General features: G+C 34.7%; 1 protein-coding gene across 2 annotated transcripts in view; it reads left to right on the top strand.

The window, feature by feature from the left end:
• The window catches only part of LOC105233938 (probable muscarinic acetylcholine receptor gar-1), a 75538-nt gene that overhangs the window by 20411 nt on the left and 32870 nt on the right, over positions 1-22257 (top strand). Inside the window, exon 1 of one of the 2 annotated variants that reach the window (XM_049450480.1) lies at positions 6313-6343. The exons of the other annotated variant lie outside the window; for it this stretch is intronic. The gene's annotated coding sequence lies outside the window, so the exon portion shown is untranslated. Of the gene's footprint in view, positions 1-6312; positions 6344-22257 lie in introns of those variants that run through there. 2 annotated transcript variants of the gene reach the window in all.

Raw genomic sequence — 22257 nt, forward strand, 5'->3', positions numbered from 1 at the left:
CTATTAGAATACTGCTTCGAGCATAACCCTTATTTTCATACATCTCCAATTCATAGCATAATCTAAATTAAAATGAAGAGTAGCGGAGAACGTCTTAAGAGTTTTGACAACTTCAATAGCAAAGCAGTTTTATTCAATCTTGCGCTAACAAAAGGCCTTTTTTTGTTGGGGAGCCATTGTTTGCGTTTATTTCGTTGATTTTTTTTGTTGTTGCCCTAAAAGCGCTTTTTTCTTTGTCCATGAGCTTGGAAATTCGTGGAAGAGATAATCAATAAAATTGATTCGAAATAAAATCGATAAGGATAAATATACAAGTATAGCAGCATATTCTTTACTAACTCCTCCATCAAAGTCACACATGCTTTACTCACGGCCGAGCAGCTTACGCCGTGTAATGTCTGGGTGCAGCTCGTGATGAATGCTTTAATTGGCAACCGCTAGATTTATTCAATCACACAATGCTGACGGTCAGTATATGGCAGCCCAGTCACCCAGTTTGACATCGCGTATACGTATCGTATTGTAAACAAATGCAGCGGTGTGTCTTCTATTGGAACGTATCGAAAAGATTGAGCGAGGAAAATAAAATGTATAAAACCACAAAATAAATGGAAAAGAACGTGCGAATAATATAAGGGAGGTAGGCAAATGAAATTATGTACCAAATGAATTGCAAATAAAGGCAAGCAACAAAAACATGCACACACATATATATGTATATACATAATTTTGTTCTGTCCATAAAAAGCAACAAATGCTGTCAGCAGGCAGCAAACACTTCCTCACGATAATGCCGTCATTTTGTATTAATAAACATTCAAGGCGAATTCGGTGGTAATTACACTTCCATATACAATATATGTACTTACAAACCAACACTCATACTTGTAGTTATAATGGGATCGAAATGGTAAATGCAAATATAGCAAGGACAAATTGTGTGGTGAGGTTTCGAAGGTTGTGTTAAAAAGGGAACTGTTAGTTAATCGATTATTTGGTATGAAGTTCTAGTGCATTTGACATTTGTCAAATGTCATGCAGGTTCATTTGCACAACGAAATATGCACATACAGCTATAAAAAAAATTTCAACGGCTTATAAACTTCATAAACAAAGTGAACTTTAATGAAAGCAGATCTTTTATTAATGTAGCTTAGTCAAGAGATTACGATAGAGAAATTTCTATACGAATTCGTTGAATCCATAATTCTAGTTATGCTTTGACGAATTTCTTTTTATGAGCAAACATTTTCCGTGTATTTACAAATGACTGAGATGACGAAACGACTTGCAGTCAGAGAGTCTATCTGTCAGTTCGTCCGTTCAAGCAATAAATTGAGAAAAATTTAGATATCTTTTTAAAACTTGATACACATGTTTCTTCATTGTTGACATTGAATCTATAGATCAGATCGGCCACCAAAAATCCTTAGTCGAAATTATATAAAGTGGGACAGTGAATTGTAATAAGGAAACGCATCTGAGATTTTAAAATAAATTAAATTTTTTTACCTTTAAAGCGTGTTTTGAAAATTGGGATGATCTTTTGAAATAGGAACAGTTCAACAGACAAGATGCCATGTACAGTAGGCTGATTGAAATACCAACCACTCAACATAAACACTCCTCTTTGCTGAAGCTTCATCGCCACAAACTTAATTAAGTTCATCTATGTACTCTTGATAAGTTGACCAAAGTAGAGAGCAGTGAAAAATAATCGCGCGAAAATGTTCACAATTCAAACCCATTTTTTGGCCGAGATGGATAGTTTAAGTTACTGTAAAAAACACAAAAGCGGCCGTATGTCAAAATATTCTGAGAATGTATAACAACAAAAATGTCAAATTTTACGATAAAGTTGTCAGTTACCAGATTGCAATACATGAGCTGCCAAATCCCGAAATAGAAGAACCAACCTACGTATAGATTTTATGTTGGTCATACGTCATAGTGTCCGACTTTTACAATTAAATTATATGAATATAAAACAAATAACATAAACGAAACTAAATTTCACAAAACTACTATAGTGCATGACTTAAATTTTTAATTTCAGTCTGAGACCATATAAAGTATATATATATATAAATTATCAGTATGTTGAGCTGAGTCCATTTAGTCATGTCCATCTGTCCGTCTGTCTGTATATATACGAACTAGTCTCTCAGTTTTTAAGATATCGTTTTTTTTTTTGCAAACGTCATTTTCTCTTCAAGAAGCTGCTCATTTGTCGGAACTGCCCATATCGGACCACTATAACATATAGCTGCCATACAAACTGAACGATCGGATTCAAGTTCTTGTATGGAAAATTTTCACAATTGACAATGTATCTTCACGAAAGTTAGCACAGGTTATTTCCTAAGATAATTATGTAATCTCTCAAGAAATTTTTCAGATCGGTTAACTGTAGCATATAGCTTCCATACAAATTGTATACATAGTTACTAAAAGAAATGCACCTGTGAAGAGTATATTAGCTTCGGTGCAGCTTAAGTTAACTTTTTTTCTTGTTCATTGTCCTTTTGGTAATATCAACTTCTTTCAAAAGAGATTCGACGAAAAGTAGAATAAAGATCAAATATTTAAAAGGAGCAGTAAACAGGCAAAATCTACATACTCTTTGTGGTCCTTCGAACATAGTTCTCTCACATTTTTCTTATACTAAGTTATTCACAAAAGTATCCGTTCCTTTTAGTTCTTTTATTGGCACAATAGAGTTTAAGCTGCAAGTAATACATACAATATATCTATGGGGCTGTAATGTCGAAACATTTCATAAAATATTAACGCAACTCACGCACGCTGTGGCACACGCAGGCTCCTACACAGCGAACAGGCACGCCCTTAGCCGCAATGCAATGCACCTAGAAGCGACAAGCCCTAGGAAGACATCATATTCTAGCAGTAGCAATAAAGCGATTGAGCTTTCGACTAGATTGCTTGGCAAGAATACATTTCAGACGACTCCGCCACTAACCCAATAGGTAACCAGCAGGCGACTTCAACTATAAACGGCCTATACTTAACGGCTTGCCACGCGAATACATTGCAAATCGCATGTAGAAAGCCCAAAATCTAGTCTGCTGAAGTATAGTATTTATGCTATACGCCGTTTCTTGTTTCCTTTTTGCCTATAATTTTGTGTGTAAATATTTAACAAAAAATAAATATTTTCGGGGACCACAGACCTCAATGCTGGGTACAAATGCCTGTGCTACGCGCAATCGTTGCCTGAATTGCGCAACATACACTTTCTGCACCGGCAGCCACATGGTGTGTGGCATTTCCGTAGCCTGGCGGCATTAACTGCGTGTCGTGCCCTTCCGGCGCCTGTGGGCTGCAACCTAACATAAACAAATGCCGCTGATGGCGTGCAACACACAAATGTAAATGTGTGTGTACAACAACATCTCCAACTGTGCAGCTGCTGCGACGTTTGTGGCACAAGTTACATACATCTTTCGAAAGCAATTTATTCGGTTCGGTGTTAAAGTTGGTCGGAGGTGCGCGTGTTTGCCTTAATATCATCATCAATGACTGTTAAAGGGGGTAATGTGTTAAACGTTGCAGTCATTACCACTGATAAACATCTACGCCGACTCAGCAACATTTTTTATAGTTAATTTGCGCTTCACTTCAACTTACAACAAGCACATACATGTATGTGTGGCAGTTGGTGAAAAAAGGGTAAAGGGTAGGGCGCAAATCGAAGGATATGCGGAAAATGAAGTAGCAGCAGAAAATGCTGAAATCGCCGAAAGCGTAATCTGCCTGATGAAAATGATAGTCGAGGTGTGAAAGCGAAGAAGTCGCAGATGGATTAGAGCCAGTAGAAGAAATATAGCCAAAGACGGTAACAAGAAAAATTGAAAAAAATGTAAGTTTAGCTTGTGTTGCCAAATAAATTCAACTAATTCTGTTAGCTTCTTGAATAATGTAAAGGGATCAGTAGCGGCAGATAGACACCTTTAAAGAAATGCGAGGATTAAAAAACGTACGACACCAAATGGACTCAACAATTACTGCACAAAAGAGGAAATTTGTGAAAATTCTGTACCGTTCTATTTTCGAAACTTGATGTTTTTGTTTTGTACTACCAAATCGTACACCTTCATTTGGTGGACAAATAGTTAATAAATACCTTCAACAGATTGACTGAGCAAAGAATAACACGAGAATGATTGATAAACTTATGAGGCAGTGAAAACAGGTTCCCTTTTTTAATTAAGCACAAAAAATCGTAACTGATCAACAGCTGCATTTTAAACAACGATTAGCTGTTTAAGTAAGTCATGCTGATAAATTAAAATTTCATTTAATTTAATGGACCCCCAATTTTGAAACTGAACACGAACTGAATATTTCAAGTTTAGTAAAAAGTGAAGAAGTTTTCGGAAAAGCCACAAGCAGGCAACGAACACACAAACCCATCATCAGCTGTCAGTTAAGATCCCATTTCACTCTTTCACAACTGAAAACAAAATGAGCAAAGACGCTTAAGCTTATGGCATAGGATTTGTCAATTTACTTTTACCTTTTCCGGTTTTTGTTTATTTTCCTTTCCACCTGCTTTGTCTGCCAGGATGGTCACTTCTTTATTATTACCCTTAAGTATACAAACTGACAAAGTGTAGTAAATGTGGCAGAGTAGTATGACAGATAAGATGGGATATAGGTAGAAGACAGAGGAAGTTATAATTGTCAACTGAAATTGAGTGAGGTGAATATATATATATATGTATGCGTGGTATGCATGGTTTATTATGTAAGGATACCTATATACTATATCTATATATTTTGTGACTTATATGTATATACATCTCCCTTCAACAGCTGACAGTATATGAAATTTTGTCGGTGTACCAGTTTATATTTTTATATGTGTCATTTCCAAGGGTAAAGGTTTTATATTAGATTGAGTCGGCATTATTCCAATGTATTTAGATTTCTGACGGAAAGTGGTGTTTTACATAATTGACGGAAGTTTTTGCTTGCGGATATTTTGGGCGTATTTAAATTGTGCAAATTAAGCTGAGTGTTTTCCCAAAATATATGTATTTATTTACGTAAGTGAGTGTTCTTTTAGCTGCCACCTTTAGTAATTGAAAACCCTCTTTAATCAGAAACATCTTTGTGAGGCACCATTTTGTTGAGCGTTTTGTTGAATATCATTGGGTTGTTTAAGTGATTGCGGTTATAAATAGCAAAGCTACTACTATGATATCGGAAATATGTCGCTATTATAATATTAATATACTGTCATCAATTAATTATTTATAACGTAGGTACTTTTTTCCAATTTTAATGTAATAAGCTTTTCATTTAGTATTTCGGTATTGTTGTTCTTAGCGAATTACAAAAAAGACATTTTTTAATTTTTTCTTTAGATAATACATAACTTATGTTAGTAGCAAATTTGTTCTGATTGAGTTTTTCTCTCTCTGTGCACTTGAATATAACTGTTATAGTTTTTATTACAACTTTTAATTTCGATTGGAAGCCTGGAATCCAAAGAGAGGCTTCCTTACGGAATTGAATAAGTTTAGTAGAAGAGAAAATTGTGTGACAGTACAAATTTATAAATAGGCTCTCTTGCATTATCTTGTTCCGTAGTGCAGCCTCCTTTAACAAAATGGTTGACCGTGCTAGGCTGGGGTACTATCCTTGAGCTCACTAAGCGTTCATTAAAAACTGATTATGGAATGCGTAACTCCGTTATCAATGGCATTGAGTCACTTTATGAGTACAGGCCACAGCGGAATCACAGATAAATGTAAATCTGATGTTCAAGAACTGGAACGTATCTGTGCTCCCTCTCACTGCGCGTTCTACTACTCAATAGAGAGCTTGGTCAGGACTGGAGTATTGTCACTCCATGGTCTATCGCAAAAGCCAAACTCGTATTTTCATCCAAGATCGATTCTAGGAGCTCCAGTAAGCTCTTGGTAAGGCTAGCCTCTTCCTAGTTGTAGCGGGTATAAGATCAAACACAGGATTACCCATTATGCGCATATATCCGATCTGATTCATATTTAAATTTTCTAACTACAAATGACAATCGAAGTAAAGTTCTGTCAGGCCTGAAAACTAAGTATGTGAAAGCGCCAAGGAATTTAAATAGTGAATTCACGGAATGAAGTTGGAAATATGTCGCTATTATAATATTAATATACTGTCATCAATTAATTATTTATAACGTAGGTACTTTTTTCCAATTTTAATGCAATGCGTTTTCATTTAGAATTTTTTATACTGTTGTTCTTAAAGAATTACAGAAAACACGTTATTTCATTGTTTTTTTCATTTGCAGGATTTATTGGTAACACTCATATTTGGTTGGGTAAGTTAAAAAAAAAATAAAAATAATATGTAAAAAAGCCTTTTTAATTGCCAAATTAGGACTCAATTAAGAAATTATTTAAAAAATATTTTTCCTCGTAAACGTTTTTTAGGACCTAATCTAGTATTTGAAACGGTGTTTATATATTTCAATAAAGTAAAAATAATACTTAGAACTCTCAATTACCATACAGGAAAAAGGGCAACTGTCATCGACAATCATTAAAACAAATTTACCATAGCCTAAAAGGATTCTTATGATAGTACTGCGATGAAGAATTGTCTTTAAAACACTTTCGAACTTTATATATCAAATGGAACCTATAGAGTATTTAATATATACTATGTATTTTATAATATTTATAAGTACTATGTATATATAGATAGTACGTATCTATGGGTTGCTTCAATTTAATATCAGAAAATTTCTCTTGGTGGCTAAGTAATCAGAGCCAAAGTGATTTAGCCCTACACATGTAAAATTGAAACAGAATAATACGAAATACGGACATAATTCTTCCAGAAAAATTGAATCATCACTATCAAGTTTGATCAGAAGATACTCAACTTATTCGAATAAAAATACCCATTATTTCATTCCTCCTATTCACCAACTTAATATATTTTTTCAGCCCAAAAAATGGTCGATATATGGATAAATACTTTTGCATTTGTTTGTTCTAATTTTTTCAAACTTATGTTAACCCAACAACACAGTCCAAATCCATTTGGCGGTTAGTTGCGCCATTGTAAATCAAAAATGCCAACCAATGCCGTTGCGCCTTTCTGTTGTTATTGATGTCATACCAGGGACTGATGGGTTCAATATTATTGGATGAAAAGCAAACAGGTTTACCAAAGGCTCCAAACCTCACATGTGACATCTGTGATGCGCAAATCGCCCGTGCCATCTAATTAGTTTTGTTGCTATGCTAATGGTTTTGCTATTTTGCGTGTGCCTTTGTTTGCTTAAGTCCCATCAAAGCATGTGTCATTCGCTTTAATGCCATTTTTTCCTTACAATCGGCTGTTTGTCCACAGCTTGCAACAAACACACAAAATATCGCTTCGCACTACATTTGCCACAGGGTTTTGTTCTCAGTTGAACCATCTGTGCGTGTTGATGGGGAGTTGACTGCGGCCTTTGGTTAGCGGAAACATGGCGCAGCAGCGTGGGTGTGTTTTTGTGTTAATGAATTTTCTCTTTTTTCTGTCGAAATTATTTTGTTGAACAGATTTTTATATTTTCAATATAAAGTAGGAGTAAATCGTACCTTTTAAATTTTCATTTTTCATAGGCTATTTTTAAACATGTTTAACAGCGATACTTTTTTATACAAAAAGCTAAATCTTTCCAAAGGGATAACAGTGACTTTATGTAATTACACTTTTTTTTTAATGTTTTGACTATATAAGGCCGTTATACTTATTATTTTTAAAGTAATAATGCCAACTTTATTTATTAGTAATTTTATATGGGTACAGTTTGAACCAATACAGAATTTGGACTAACATGACCAACATAATAATATATAAATTTTTCACATGTAGTATGATAATAATAAAATTACATTAACTGTTACTTCAAACGCATAAATAAATGAAACCGAATGTTTATAAAACCATGCAATAATCACAGGACTTGATTTATATATTTCCCTATCATAAAACAACTATAATGCACACATGTGCTATATTCAAGCGACATTTCATTACAATTTCGCTTCCTTATCATAGACAGTATTATAAAATTTATTTTTTCATTATTTCGCGCTTTTCGTACCCAAACTATTCCTCCCTCTGACAGCAAGACCTCTTCAGTGGCTTTTCATGCTATGCCTATCAGCTGTCTGTCAGTCTGTTGCCTTGTCACTTTGTTAAGCCGTCTATTATTTACACTCCTTACTTAACGCATTTGCTACTTATTCATATCTTCTTCATCATTTCTATACACTTTTGTTTCAATTTCATTTCCTTCATACACACAGGTGAGTGCCTCATTAACAGCGTCATTTGTTTCAGCAGCAGTGCACTTTAGACGTGATTGTCTTTACGTTTGTTATTGCTGTCGTTCGAGCGTGTTGTTGCACAGGCATACATTTATTGTTTTCGTTTGTTGGAGATATTACGTTGCTGAAATCATTCTTGCAACTTTTATGTGCTGTTTGTTGCAAAACATTTCTTCTTTCTCCATTATATATTTTAAATGTGATTGTTTTGTTTGTTGTTTGTGTTAAATAATTATATTCAGTACAAAACAAATGAAACTCCGCTAACATAAAAAAGGCTTGACTTATCCATGCATTACATATTAAAGCGCCGTTCGTTGGGGCGCATGAGTAATATCAGACGACAGATTTCCTTACAGAACTTTTGCTAGAAATGTATCATAGAAATATAGCTAAAATTCAGAGTTCTGCTGATTTTGCTTTACTAAGTTAAAGGTGAGATCTCAATGGTAAATGCCCGTTAAGAAAGAAAAGAAAATTGAACAGAAGCCAGTTGAGCTTGAGTCCCCATAGGTTGGTAGGTAGAGTAGTTGTCTCAATACGCCCATAGGTTTTTGGGAGACCAATTATTAAAAAAACGGGATTAGGATCTCCTCCGTTATGTCATCTCGGAACGATTCTATACTCTTGATAAAATTCATCCGTACAAAAAGCTTTATTCGTGCAACCTCTGATATATCACCATGAAACCCACGGCCAATAGTTGCGATTCTTTTCATATACAAGGTCTTTAATACAAGATATTCTTTCCATATTTTTTATCTCCTGACATTTTCTGCAAAACCCAATTAGACAGTGTCCTGTTAGCACTCCTGTTGGGGTGTTTTTGGCATTCCTTTGTAGTTTTAATAGTCGGCATGTGCGGCCCGTATTCCATCAGTTCAAGGTTTTTCTTCCTTCCGTCCTATATTAATGCCACCTTGTCGCATAATCGTACTTCAACTGTCTATCCGTCTACTAAAAATTAAAAATGGAGTGCAAATAGATTTGCTTTAAAAAGCATGTGCGGAAAACCATCAGAAGGCGAGCATTCATACGCCGTGGAGCATAAATACATATGTAACTTGTATGATCGCTTGCGCAGGCGGAAACCACCTGCAGTCTATGCATGTGAAAGTCTGCACTTGCGTTTAAGGCTGTCATTAAAAGCTGGTGGAATTATTTAGCAAATCGTTAAGCTGCTGGCGTACGCGCATTCAAACGCTCACAGCCACCAGGCCCTTGACACTATTTTTCTAGCACCGCTGCCATTGTTGTTTTTGCTTTGTTACTTTACATTTTCCTTTACCGTTGTTTGATTTCTTTGCTGCTTTTGCTGTTGCTTTCATTGGAACTACACAGCAAATTTCTGTTTTTGTTTTGCTAGTTTTTTGCTGTTTTTAATGTTGTTGTTGTATTTTGTTTTTGCCACTCCAACTGCAATTGCTCTGCTGGTTTTTTTTTATTTGCTCTCATAAGCATCGAACATACTCAAATATGTACTCGTGCATGGAGCTCTCAGAGTGCAGTGAATATTTTATATTCACGTATGTATATATACTTCCACACATATCTGTGGATATGTGTGCGTATGTGTATGCATATCTCTTTGGTATTTACATTTTGAGTGTACATGGAAAATTGCGTTGCTAACATTGCAGATTTTACATAAGCACATTGTGATATTCACTCAGAAAAAATGTCTTTGCTAATAATGGAGTGTGCCATACAGACTATATGTTATAATTTTCCGATCTGGAAAAGTGTTACCGGCTTATGGTTCAATATTTCTGCATGAAATCTTATATAGTCAAAAGTATGCAGCACATAATGTTTCTATGTAGTTTTGTTGTTTTCGCTGCAACTAGTTGATCTAATAAAACGTGTCTATCAATTATCTGGCTTTTGAGCATTTTAATTTATTCTCTCTTGCCGAACGGATTAAATGAGCTCAATGCTTTTGCGGATATATTATAAATTCTGGTTTCAGTTTTGTATTGTGTTGGTCATTCAAGCGGATTTTATTTTGGTTAATTAAGTTGAATGCAAAACAAAAATAAATAAAAAAATAAAATTTTGACTTTGCTTTACCAGTAAATTGTGGGTTGCATCAGCAGCTTAGTGGAGTAGTACTAGTCACTTCAATACCAAGCTAAAAATACTTTTATTCAGATAAATGTAAAACAATATAACCTCATCCTCAGTCAAGTGAGAATCTTTGAAATAATAGAAAATAATGAACAGATTTATGCGTGGATCTGTTCAAAGAATACTCAAAGGGAAATCTAAGCAAGAAAAAAAAAAATTGTACGTGGTATGCCTGACACACACTCAAGAAATTATGAGTTTGGAACACAATTGTGCCATTACCAAAAAAATTAAATTTTTAATACCGTTTACTTCTATGTTTTCGTAATACACATCATATATTTGATCCAAAAGTGATCAAAATCGATCCACTACTCAAGCCCCTTATGCAAATTTTTAAGATATTCGACCCGTCGGTTGGCTTCATAATGTCAGTACACGCAACTTGTCAGAAATACGCTACCGTACGAATTAATTTAGTTTTCATTTTTAGCTTCAGTTAACTTAGTTAGCATTAACTTCCATTATTTTGGTCCTTAAGAACTCCGAACTAATAGAAAGTTGCACATAATATCCACAGTTACATTACAAAGGAACGGCATCTCAAGTGTCCATCCGTCTATTTCATAGTAGCGATAGCTGGAGTTAAGATTGAGCTATCCGGATAAGTCACAATACCATGCAAAAATTACTGTTATTCAAATAAAAGTAAAATGATATAACTCATCCTCAGTCAAGTCAGAATCTTTGAAATAATAGATAATAATCAAAAGATTTATGTGTAGATCTGTTCAAAAAATACTCAGAGGGAAATCTAAGCAAGAAAAAAAGAGAATTTTACGTGGAATGTCTGACACATAGTCAAGAAATTAAAAAAAAAAATCAAAACACAGAAAATAAGTGAGAAATAGGCGATAAGGCTTCTCCAGCATGCCGGCGTTAGTAACGACTGACTCCGGTGGCCGTTGCGAACGTCTGACTCTTGTGATCACTTTTGAACCTCCACTTGCACTGATTTTAACATGGAAATATTTGCCCTCCGCTACCCAAACTTTGGATATATTTATTACTTTTTGTTATTGTACCCTAAATGGACTCAGGAAAAAAGTCACAAGTTTTCCATGCAATTGCATTTCCTCTACAGCAGTTCCTATTTGTGACTAACATTTATAAATTGTACCCCACACTCATCAGTTTAAGTGATTTCACATATGTATGTCTGAATGTACATGTTTATGTAGGTTTAGAAATTCTATGGAAGCGTAGAAATGTGAACAAACGTACATTAAAAAATACTATGCAACTAATTTAGCCTTAGCCACATCACATTTCAACGGCATTCAAAACCATCCAATACCTCCTATACATACTTATGAACATGTTAGCCTACAGACATATACCATTGACGTACATATGTGCGCATATTCGGTCCAAATCCTAACCCTTTAAACGATATGCCATTTTGTTTGCCTCCTATTTGCCAAATGTGTCCGATTTATGTGAATGAGCAAATACATATTTGTATGTGTGTGTGTGCGTGTTTTGTGCACATGTTAATTCGTTTGTGACCAACATGAGCAGAGCTATGAGCTTATTTTAGTCGTCCGAGTGACTTTACTTGTTAGTAGGCCACAAAGCTGAACCATTACAAAACCGCACATCATCCACAGGCTTAGGACAGCTAGCAAATATGTTGTGCTCAACAATCATACTGCAGAGCATCCGTTTATGCTACAATCACTGCTCCACCGCAATACCCGCAATTACCCTCTGAGTAACAGATAAACATGGAAATGTATTTGGCTAGACAAACCATCTGTATGCATTAGGGTAAACTAAAGAAAAAGTACTCAGCTATAAGAATTGATTTAGTCTAAGACTGATAGTATAGTACGAAGAGTTAAGGGAGTTCTCGCTTTTAAGCTCTCTGCAATATAATGTCTGTTAAAGATTTTGTTTAAATATATTTTATATAACTTCAGGCTTTGCTCTTTGTGTATTTGATAAATCAAACTTGAGATAGTCGTCAATCGGACAGCACATTTTATAAACAACATTGTTATAATCAAGTAGATACAGAAGTAAAAACAATCTGTATATACGTATATGTGTTTTATATACACTCTTATAACGAGTTTCACATCTAAATTCTTGGAAACCGAACATTCAGTTCCTCAAGGAATAGACACTCCTTCCTAATGCGTATATCAATATTCTAAGTAGCAATGAAACTAATTATTTTACCTCGCCGTTACAAAGCCAATTGGGTATGTTTTTAACTGCTCTGCTGGCACTTGGTGGGATATTAAAATTGGGATAACAGTCGACCTGCTGTGCCACAGTATGTTGCCTTCGTGAATTTGCTTTACTTATAGAATGGCATATATTATCTTTTGCTCGAGGGATGTAGAAACCTTAGATATGTAAAACTCGAAAGAAGTGTGGATTTTAATAAAATTCTATTCTTGCGGGTTCAAAAGAAAGTAATAATACTTTATACATATGCACCTAGGAAAATTTGTCAAATTGCGGTTATAAATAGTTATTTACTTTATATGGCGTCGTATATTCATGAATATAATTTTCTCCACTTAATTTGTAAAATTTACAAAAAGTGTAAACCTGGATTTATTTATAAAGTTTTAGAGAGTAGTTGCCTTGTCGCTTGTGAAAAAAACCATTCCCTAGACAAACATTTCTCTCTAGGTGATACATATTGAGAACATGACAAAAATCCATGAGTCTTACTGCTACTATTCCTCAACTCAATTACGATGAGGATGATATTTTCTAAGGAACCAAAAGTAAGGAGATTGAAAAAAAAAGTCTGACAAGAATGATAATTATTGATACCCTTTTGAAGCAGAACAAGTGAATATGCTACATAAGAGACGTTTAGTACATTTTTTTAAACATACCGTACAGTGCTAAAAACATTATATCTTCATAAGATCGCTATGAGAAAACATTTTGAATTATAATCTGATTTTAGATTTTATAACATCTTATAATATAATTTTTTAATATTTCGAGGAAATTTATTTGGATGTGAAGCACTCTTTAGAAATTTCAACTCAAGCAGACCACAAGGTCAGTTTCAGATATTATTCCCGGATATATAAGCCTATTATTGTGAATTCTTCATAAAGTATGTATAAAGCCGAAATAAGAAAGCTCATGGCGTCTATTTTCTTAACCAAACTGACATATAACACCCAGTTTTTTGAAACCGATTTATTTTAACAACACTTAGCAGCTCATTTTAGTATATCAATAACTTACTTATGCATTTATGCCAGGAAATTTTAATTTTTCTTATTCCGCACGTATTCTTTCACATCTTATCTTATTCATAAATTTTAATATACTCGTATACACTCACATTCATAAAATTTAGATAGCAGCGTATCCGCGATTCGGTGTGTCAAAAATCTGCAACATCAGCAAACAGGCACACAGCAATTCCCAAAAATTAAAGAGGCAATAACTTCCGATAGCTCAGCAAGCATATATTCCACTTTACTGAGTTCTTTAAATTTAATATATGGCAATGTATATGTATGTAATACACGTTTTCGTGTGGCAAGCCCGTCATAAAACGAATGTATATAATCAAGCACAATCACGTCTTCATTCACTCGAATACCGCAAAAATTACAGGGCAGTGTAATACTACGAGTATTAAGCGGCTAGGAATTTGTATGTGTTGATGTCTGAAGCAATGGTCACGGTGAAACAAAGCATATTATTTATATGGTGTAGTAATTCGATATGGACGGTTCCGACAAATGAGCAGCTTCTTAAGGAGAAAAGAAGAAGTTATCGATATCTCGAAAACTGAGGGACTAATTCGCAAATATACATACGGACGAACGCACAGACAGACGGACATAGAGATAACGTTTAACGTTAACGTCTAACGTTTCCTTTTGGTTGTTACAAACTAGTTCGGAAACATAATGTACCCTTCCACAATTATATTATAGTAGAAATATGCAAATCAATTTAGGCTTCCCTATGGAGAGTTCCATATAGTGGAAGCGTGATAAAATTTCGTGTACACCCAACAGTAAAAACAGTCTCTTACTACTCTTTCTACAATTTAATTTCATACTGGGACAACATCAACATCAAATTATGTGTGCCGAGATGTTCGGCAAAATCACAGACAATATTTGCGTCTGACAGGATGTGTATAGCTCTGAATTTGTGGCAGTTAACATGAGTGGCCGTATGTTGAGGTGTTAGGAGTGTTTCTCAAAAATGTAGATTGCTACTGAAATATTCAATTGCAATGCTTACTTGTATATCTACATATGGATATATATGAGTAGGTCTGTTAGGTATTTGAATAACGTCATGTAATGAATGTGAAATGACCATATAAAGGGTGATTTTTTAAGAGCTTGATAACTTTTTTTAAAAAAAAAACGCATACAAAAAATTTGCAAAATCTCATCGGTTTCTTTATTTGAAACGTTAGATTGGTTCATGACATTTACTTTTTGAAGATAATTTCATTTAAATGTTGACCGCGGCTGCGTCTTAGGTGGTCCATTCGGAAAGTCCAATTTGGGCAACTTTTTTTCGAGCATTTCGGCCGGAATAGCCCGAATTTCTTCGGAAATGTTGTCTTCCAAAGCTGGAATAGTGCTGGCTTATTTCTGTAGACTTTAGACTTGACGTAGCCCCCAACAAAAAATAGTCTCTAAAGGCGTTAAATCGCATGATCTTGGTGGCCAACTTACTGGGTCCATTTCTTGAGATGAATTGTTGTCCGAAGTTTTCCCTCAAAATGGCCATAGAATCGCGAGCTGTGTGGCATGTAGCGCCATCTTGTTGAAACCACATGTCAAACCAAGTTCAGTTCTTCCATTTTTGGCAAACAAAAGTTTGTTAGCATCGAACGATAGCGATCGCCATTCACCGTAACGTTGCGTCCAACAGCATCTTTGAAAAAATACGGTCCAATGATTCCACCAGCGTACAAACCACACCAAACAGTGCATTTTTCGGGATGCATGGGCAGTTCTTGAACGGCTTCTGGTTGCTCTTCACACCCCAAATGCGGCAATTTTGCTTATTTACGTAGCCATTCAACCAGAAATGAGCTCATCGCTGAACAAAATTTGTCGATAAAAAAAAATTGTCGAACACTGATTTTGGTAATAAAATTCAATGATTTGCAAGCGTTGCTCGTTAGTAAGTCTATTCATGAAATGTCAAAGCATACTGAGCATCTTTCTCTTTGACACCATGTCTGAAATCCCACGTGATCTGTCAAATACTAATGCATGAAAATCCTAACCTCAAAAAAAATCACCCGTTATTATACAAGGGCTTAACGAAACACTCTCTTATAAAAAAGAAAGAAAGATAGAGAGTAGTAAATCAGTTGACGGATAGTTCGTTGATTTTGCAATGTCTTATATAACCAAATTTGGTTGCTTCTTAAATGTACTCTAACAAAGAAAGGAAAGAAAAAATATTTTATTTTCCGGAAAATATCCAGTAGTTCTAGAAAAGGGCGGCTAATATCTTCCAGACCAATGAGACAGTCTTCCTACGCTCCCCAGTAGAGAAACTAGTGTTCGCTATAGTAGTTGAATAATTCTGAACGTATCTAACCACAAATGCTTTTCAACTAAATCATCGGCTTCTAGTACGTAACTGCTCAATTCATCTATTTTTTTAGAAATAATTCTTTTCAAGTTTTGCTAGTGAAAGGCATTTTAACAGGCTTAGGTATTGGTGTTTGAGGATCGGAAATTTGACCGTATATTACTGCATATTCTTATATACACATGGTCACACCTAAACATAACACGTGGATCTAGTCGACTTGGCTTCAAAATGCATATTTCATAATTAAACTTACGCTATGAGCTTTCATATTTTTGAACAACAAACCCTTTCAACAATTCTCTGTGGATAGGTCCTTTCGTTAACTGAACAACGCTCTGTCTTTGTTCACGCATACATTTATGTACATTAGGGTGTCCGCTATATACCAACTTAATTGAATTTTTCCAAACACATCCTGAAATTTCAGTTTTTGCCCTATTAATAAGGATTCAGCATAATGAAGCTCTTTTTTTTCAATATAAAATTTGCTCAAATCATTTCAGATTTTCAATTTATTTTTAGATTTTACATTTTACATTTTATTATTTTTTTTTTTTGAATCTTTGAAGTTACGAGTATAACAAAAAAAAATGTTTTATAACTATTTTATAAAGCATTTTAAAAGTTATACGCATGTAATGTTATGCATAAAATGTACTGCATTCATATAGTGCACCATGTCGTATGAGCAACACAGAATGTGTAAATCACTTGTATTAATGCTCAGGTCATTTGATGTATAAGTTTAGTGGTGTATAAATTTCAAAGGAATATTTTTTCGAACACTTTTTGGTAGGGCGCGAAATTTTGTCTTTTCAAAAATATAGTTAGATTTATTTACTTAATGCAAAATATGAAAAAATTTACAAGAGAAAAAAATTGTTAAATCACGATTAAAATTAAAAAAAATGAGCTTATTTAAGTTGTATCCTCACTTTTTCGGACATAAACTGAAACTTCAGGGGTGCGTTTTACAAAAACACAATCAACTTGGGAAATTACGAACACCTTAATATACTAAAGCGCTCGGGTGAGCTCAAACACAAGTTTCCGACACTTGAAGAAGTGACACTTCGAAACTAACAAGCATAATACACATATTAGCTGCTCTTTCAGCAACTTTCACATAGCTAATGCATGGGTTTGAGTGTGTGTGTGTGTATCGCCAAGTTAGACATAAAGTGTACACGCTCTCAGTTATACACTTGACTCAACGAGCATTTACCAGACTAAAGCATTTTTAAAGAAGCTCAGGAGAATGATAGAGGGCATTGAGTGTTGTAAGCTACATCTCAGCTACATCTTAACTTAAGAAATTAGTATAAATTTATGTACATATATGTGGTTAATTTGAAGGCATTCACTTTTGACACTGGGAAACATTTTTATTTCAGAGGTTTTAACTGTCGCTCAAAGTAATGTGTCTCAAATTTTAATTTCATTTTCAAGGATAACAATTTTTTTCCCCTAAAATCCTCTATGTTTAAGAACTATGCGTATTTTTATTCATTCAAGCCTGTAAACTTGAACTCTCCTAACACTCTCCCAGCGATCTTCGTCTTCATTGCGGCTGCCGAGTGTAGTGCGTCCTTTTGTGCTCGAAAAAAACTCAACACTTTGATTTTTACCCTGTGACAGTCCTCTGAAAGACTCTGTTTTCATAAAGAGTTGCTAATTCCTTTTCGGATTGGAATTTAGTCAGTTTACGAAGAAACGCTCATAGTTTGTATGAACTCTGAGATGATTCTTATCACATCACACGTAGATGACCCCACTAGTGGATAACTTCCTTATATCTATTTGGTCTTTATAATCTTTGGGCGCAATGTCTTCTTTTCAGAGCACTAATTGGAACTCAGTTACACTGTTTTTTAAGAAATTACTGGTAAACTTCTTTTGATTCGAGTATTTTTGACTTTGAGACGGTTGCACATAAATGTTGGGACCATCCTTATAACGGGTGATTTTTTTGAGGTTAGGATTTTCATGCATTAGTATTTGACAGATCACGTGGGATTTCAGACATGGTGTCAAAGAGAAAGATGCTCAGTATGCTTTGACATTTCATCATGAATAGACTTACTAACGAGCAACGCTTGCAAATCATTGAATTTTATTACCAAAATCCAGTGTTCGGTTCGAAATGTGTTTATCGACAAATTTTGTTCCAGCGATGAGGCTCATTTCTAGTTTGAATGGCTACGTAAATAAGCAAAATTGCCGCATTTGGGGTGAAGAGCAACCCAGAAGCCGTTCAAGAACTGCCCATGCATCCCGAAAAAATGCACTGTTTTGGTGTGGTTTGTACGCTGGTGGAATCATTGGACCGTCTTTTTTCCAAGGAGGCTGTTGGACGCAACGTTACGGTGAATGGCGATCGCTATCGTTCGATGCTAACAAACTTTTTGTTGCCAAAAATGGAAGAACTGAACTTGGTTGACATGTGGTTTCAACAAGATGGCGCTACATGCCACACAGCTCGCGATTCTATGGCCATTTTGAGGGAAAACTTCGGACAACAATTCATCTCAAGAAATGGACCCGTAAGTTGGCCACCAAGATCATGCGATTTAACGCCTTTAGACTATTTTTTTTGTGGGGCTAAACGTCAAGTCTAAAGTCTACAGTCTACAGAAATAAGCCAGCAAACTATTCCAGCTTTGGAAGACAACATTTCCGAAGAAAATTCGGGCTATTCCGGCCGAAATGCTCGAAAAAGTTGCCCAAAATTGGACTTTCCGAATGGACCACCTAAGACGCAGCCGCGGTCAACATTTAAATGAAAATTATCTTCAAAAAGTAAAATGTCATGAACCAATCTAACGTTTCAAATAAAGAACCGATGAGATTTTTGCAAATTTATGCGTTTTTTTTTTAAAAAAAGTTATCAAGCTCTTAAAAAAATCACCCTATATAAGGTAAGCAAAGATTGTATTAAAAATCTTTCAGCAGCTGACTTAAAGATGCTTTTCTTATCCTAATAATACTATAAAGAAAATTTCGCTTCATAGCGAAAAAGAGTACATATACACATACATATATATACAAGTAGATACTATACATGCTTGAACATCAAGTTTGTATGTATGTGCGATGCTAAGGAGCTATGTCACTCCGCAGGCTTACCAGCCATATTTCCATTTTATGTCACTTAAAATTGTCTACTCCATACTCATTTTCCTAGACATATACTTTCATACCTACATTGGTGTATGAATTATGCACAAATTTAATTTTGCTTTTGCAACCACAAAATGGCATAACAAAAATGTTTATAGTCACATCCAGAGTTTTTAGTAGCCATATTCCGCAGTTACTACTTGTCAGATATATAAACATAACCCATATATGTCACATAAAGTACTACCAAATAAGTGATTTAGATGCACCATGAAAAGATCGTAATTTTTCAGGTTATGCAGTTTAGTCAAATTACTACAGTATTAGAGTTTAACGTATATATACTGTTTGTTCATTTGGTGTAAAAGTAGCCTCGAAATGCTCCTATATAAGTAAAATCCGTATATAGAGAAGATTAGCTCATACTATGACCGTAAGGAGTGATTGCTGAGAGTTATATTCGTTCCTTTTCTATGATCAGCGACACATGTTGTTCGTTCGCTCCAAGTTGAAACAGAAAATTTTCTTTTTTTTGCTTAATATTGAAAAAACTATATTAATCAATTCATACTCTTCCCGCTTCTACAAATATCGTGACCTCATTTTGTGCGTACGTAACTCTGGTGCGTCGCTTGTAAGTAGAATTATTCAGGTAGAATGTAACAGAAATAATTTGTTTGTAATTATTTCATGCCCTTTTGTGAACGGATTTTTATTCTATCAAAACAAACTTTACATTTTACGTAAGACTAAGGATATACCTTCCGAACAATTTAAACCATCACATTATCGCGATACCTCACACACACGGCACACAGAATGTTTTGAAAAGTAACGTTAAGAATTTTGAGTTAACTTTTATGAATAAAATTTATTTAATCCACTGATTGTGACACATGGCAATAATTGCTTTCGAGGTTACCACAATTTAATCATATAATTCAAATATACATATATACATTTAAGCATTCGAATACATATATGCAAATTCTCACTCGTTTGTGTGGACAAGTCTTTACTTCCCAAGTGTCATTTAAATCACCTCTGCTTGGCTGACTTGTAATTCTTACAAAGTAAAACAAATTTGCTTATAAAAGAGTCACATGAAGGTTTATGAAGATTCGCATGTTGTACATTTTGCTCACCACATGTGGCATATGAATTTTAAATCACAAAACTTTCAAAGGAAAATATTTCGCATGAGTACATCTTGCGTTGATTACAAGTTAACAAAAGGATGACGGTTGCTGGCGTCAACTGGCACATGAATTGGCAAAGAAAACAATCAAATTACTGAGGCAACTATGTACATACGGTAGTGTGCATATTCATAGCGACGGCATTTACAACCATGACAAAAAAAAAAAATATTTCTTTGCTCAGTATTTCATGGTTTGCTTTCTTTTATCGAAACTAAAATACTCAAGTATTTGGGGATAATTATTGTAGGTGAACAATTAATCTGTTTTCAGGAAACAAATTTAAAAAATATATTGAATTAATATTTTTATATGTCTAATATAATTTATAAAGTCCTCTAAAACTGTCTTCAAGATTTCACGCAAATGTTTTTCGAATTCATTTAAACGATCAGATCAGGTCACGATATTTATATTTGATTCAAACTTGTTGCAAGCTAATCTTATTACCAATTTGGGGCACACATTGAAAATGAGGAAATTTAGACCAAAATCATATACTTCCTACAAAAGGTCTACCAGGATCCCTATCAATCTTCAGAACTTCAAAAAAATAACACTAGCATCTTCACAGATATCGAAAGATATCAATGTCAGAACATTTAGTACCAACAAAGATTATCAAATTTCTTCCGAAAATGGCCTTCTTGTTATGATCGTTGCAAAAAAATATGAAAAACAAATATAAGGTCACGCCTTCGATATCTATATTGAAAGGCATAAGCGACAGCTTTATAAATAGAACTGATGCTATTTCGCAAATTATTCCACGCGATATCACCGAAAAGTGTATTGCTGCGAGTGTTGCTGTCAGAATCAGAGAATACGTGGGTTTAATTTCAGTCGCTTTAACTTTATACTACATCTCTTTCTTCTACCCCCATACCAGCAAGGAAGTTGGTGGTGGCTATAAGCTTTTGTAGAGGAGCAGTGATAGTATTATTATGAACGAAACTGTACTCAACAAATCCGTACTAAATGGCTGTGTATAAGTAAGTTCTATTAAATATGTATGCGTTCGTATGCATGAGGGAATATATAGATGAATTTTATGTAGCTGAAAATTATGGTTACCCACAGACACATGTTGGATAATCATTAAAGAAAAAATTTCATTAGTTTTTCCACAAAAAGGAGGTGTAGCAGCCAAAGTGTTGCGACAAGACATTCCAATCTCATTTGATGAGTCATAAAGCGTGCCGACATGTGGGCACGGCGCTAAATTAGTTATGTTTGAAACAAATGTTACACACAATTGTAATTTAATTGATGCCACTTAAGCGCAGACAATTTGAATAAAAACGTGACCAAAGCTAGCTAATGCGGCAGGATCAACGTTGCACGCAAAGTCCTTATGAATATAAATGGGGGAGTATGTATGCAGAATAGTTCGTTTTATGGGCGTGTGTTTGCGTGTTGAAATCATTATGAAATCATTACATGAAGAGGGATTATGAAAGCACTGATTGTCTTTACGCTGATTTGTGGAATGAGCTTATTATTTTCGTGACAAGCCACATTAAAAGTGCATACAATTGTATTATAGCTTTCAGAGAAAATTATCTGCAAATAAATATACGTACTCACCAGTTCACTCCAATAAGTAGTATTTAGCCTCACAGGGAGAAGGCGATTGTAAAAGAAAGTTCGTAGGATATGTTGTCAACAAGGCTGTGACAAAACATGGAAAGATTGACAAAATTTCGGTGTAACTGAACATTTTATGCTCTTGTAATATGGTAAGTCCGAAAAATTCCTTCGGGAGAATATGAGAGTTGGAGGCAGTATTCATGTGATTTTATCCATTTTGCCAGTAGGATATCCTATTAGCATGCCACCTACTAAATAATTATCCCAAGGTTTCATTAAGGTACCTCTTATACAACCACTGTTTA

The sequence above is a fragment of the Bactrocera dorsalis genome, chromosome 2 (genome assembly GCF_023373825.1).
Source record: "Bactrocera dorsalis isolate Fly_Bdor chromosome 2, ASM2337382v1, whole genome shotgun sequence".
Lineage (NCBI taxonomy): Eukaryota > Metazoa > Arthropoda > Insecta > Diptera > Tephritidae > Bactrocera > Bactrocera dorsalis.